Consider the following 3,311-nt stretch of genomic DNA (forward strand, 5'->3'; position numbering starts at 1 on the left):
ATCATATTATTATCATAAGAGCTGCTCCTTTGCCTCTGTACATGTTTAGTGCACACACATCGGGTAAAATCAAAAAACAAAGATAAAAGAAATGTTAGTTATCGGGACGTTTGATTTTTGAAAAATCGAAGTACGTCGACCTAATGTTCTTTATAATGGACAGACATACGAATAACTCTAGTCTGTTTTAATGGCTTGTGGAAGAGTTATAGAACCATAATGTGAGGCAAACTTGACCTATCTATCTATATATATATACGACTTGTGTCTGTGTGTCTGTGTGTGTGTCTGTGTGTGTGTCTGTGTATCTGTGTATCTGTGTATTCGCCATGCACGGCCAAAGTTCTCGATGGATCTGCTTCAAATTCGGTGGGCTTATTCAGAGAGACCCCGGACACAACCTCATCGATGAGATATTTCAACACGTGCTCTCAGCGCGCAGCGCTAAACCGATTTTGGTTCCACCTCAGCTACCCGGGCCCCCATACCGACACACCAAAGCCGCCACACCACATCACAACGCCAAAGTTCTCGCTGGATCTTTTTCAAATTTGGACACCGTATTCAGCTACACCCCGGACACAATATCATCGATGAGATATTTCAACGCGTGCTCTCAGCGCGCAGCGCTGAACTGATTTTGGTTTTTGTGTTCATTTCACCATTATAAGTAACTCTTCCTTATCTTCTCCAGTGTTTGGCGTTTATCTCCCTTCCTTCGTGTGGCTTTCCCGTTTGTAAGTTACTATTACTATTTTTAGAATGTCACTGCGCTGTCCACTGCGCTGTCCACAACGCTTCCCTTGCACCCGTAAGTTGTTCTTACTGTCAAAGTGAAAAGGTCGAATCAATTTATAGCCACGCGGAAAATACACTCTCACCTATCTCTATATATTTATAGATACAGATATGCATATATATATATATATATACGGCTTCTCTGTGTGTGTGTGTGTGTTTGTGTGTGTGTGTGTGGGCAAAAACCTGTGTATTGTAGAGTTCTGTTTGTGATGTGGTCTAGCGGCTTTTGTCTGTCTGTATGTTCTGGCATTTGAGAAGCCACAGCAGATAATATAGGGCTAAGAAATAAGCTCTAAAATTCTCAATCCCGTTTGACAGGACTTCGCCTTCAAAGGTGATTGTGGTGAACCGCCACGCTGTCTGTCTCGGTCTCGCGCCGTTCACCCCAAATTCCCGTGTCTGAGTTACTATTTTTGGAATGTCACTGCGCTGTCCAGAACGCTTCCCTTGCACCCGTAAGTTGTTCTTACTGTCAAAGTGAAAAGGTCGAATCAATTTATAGCCACGCGAAAAATACACTCTCACCTATCTCTATATATTTATAGATATAGATATACATATATATATATACGGCTTCTCTGTGTGTGTGTTTGTGTGTGTGTGTGTGGGCAAAAACCTGTGGATTGTAGAGTTCTGTTTGTGATGAGGTCTAGCGGCTTTTGTCTGTCTGTATGTCGCCAATGTTTTTACAGAGTGACGTTAAATAAACGATTTTATCATCATCTGTATGTTCTGGCATTTGAGAAGCCACAACAGATAATATAGGGCTAAGAAATAAGCTCTAAAATTCTCAATCCCGTTTGACAGGACTTCGCCTGCAAAGGTGATTGTGATGAACCGCCACGCTGTCTGTCTCTGTCTCGCGATTCACCCCGGCGAAGCCGGGTATTCATCTAGTATATATATATATACGACTAGTGTCTGTCTGTGTGTCTGTGTGTCTGTTCGCGATGCACGGCCAAAGTTCTCGGTCGATCTTTTTCAAATTTGGAGACCGTATTCAGCTACACCCCGGACACAACCTCATCGATGAGATATTTCAACACGTGCTCTCAGCGCGCAGCGCTGAACCGATTTGGTTTTTCTGTAGATCCACTATATCCATTCCCAGTAACTCTTCCTTATCTTCTCCAGTGTTTTGTTTTGCGCGTTTATCTCCCTTCCTTCGTGTGGCGTCAATCCATATTCCCGTTACTACGTTACTATTTTTAGAAGGTCACTGCACGTTACTATTTTTAGATCTCCCTTCCTTGACGCTCGGAGGGTAAACCAAGTGGAGACAACCCTTCAATTATGATGTATTACTGAAAACAATGAACACTTTTTCAACAAGTGAAATTGTACATCTTATGGGGAAACCTGTACAACAATGTTTAATGTTATACGTTATTTGAATTTTTGACCAAAATATGACATGTTACACAGATCGAGACAGTCAGTGTTCCTCCGAGACGGGCTAGCGGTCGAGGTGAACAATGACTGGCAAGATCTGTGTAAAATGTCATATTTTGGTCAAAAATGCAAATAACAGTAAAGCCCCAGTCCGTCTCAAATGGTTTACATAACGATTTGAATCTTCTCACGAAAAAAGCAGTTCTAACCTTATGGATCACACATGCAATAGCATTGAATAGCATTCAATGACACAGTTCGTTTGAATGGCTACTTAGCTCGCGTAAACCACACACCAGTTTTCGTGGTTTATCTTACCCCTGAGCCATCGTGGACCAGTGTGATCCACTTATTCTTTTTTTCACACAATTTAGTCATCAATTTGTGTTTTCAATGCGACTCGCTGTATCTGCAATAGCACGTTATTGTGTACCTCTGAATCTAAAACGCAACAAACGGCTGCGAGTCACACAAACTTATCGGCGGGGGTTGGCTTCAAAGGCAAGCGCTATGCAGAAAATTCGTCTGCTTGGGCTAACACGACCTTGCGTGATAGCTGCTTCCGGGCACCCTTTTTTGAAACTTTAAAACTTGATCAATTGATCATTTAGATTTTAAACGTTTGGTCTAGCGCCAAAACGAGGCGTCCGATTTGTCTCATTGTAAATCCGGCTGGCCACGCAAAAATAAATTCTTTGAAAAATGCTCGCTCTTTATGGAAGGCACCTAGGATGTTCTCAAGCGGTGAGTGTTACGAAAGGGTGTTTGTACTGTGTGTAAAAGCCTGACAGTGTCTGAGACCAGAAACTGATGGTTTACGTGAAGCTGAGTGTGCCTTTAATGTATCGATCGATTCTGGTTAGAATTCCTTTCAGTTTTTACGATTGAACGGACACAAACATGCACTACTTGTAGTCTCGGGTAGCCGCCAAAATATAAGTTGTTGTCGGACTCTGACGTCACATTCTTAAAAGAAGGGATATGCAATGTCCTGTCGATACATCATGTTTTATAAGCATGCAGTGAAACGGCATTTCCATAAGCGAAAATTCGTACCGTCTTGTCCCGTTCTTGTATTGGTGAGTACAGTATTCCTTTGTTTTTTAACTTTGTTCATC

The sequence above is a fragment of the Littorina saxatilis genome, linkage group LG16 (assembly GCF_037325665.1).
Source record: "Littorina saxatilis isolate snail1 linkage group LG16, US_GU_Lsax_2.0, whole genome shotgun sequence".
NCBI lineage: Eukaryota > Metazoa > Mollusca > Gastropoda > Littorinimorpha > Littorinidae > Littorina > Littorina saxatilis.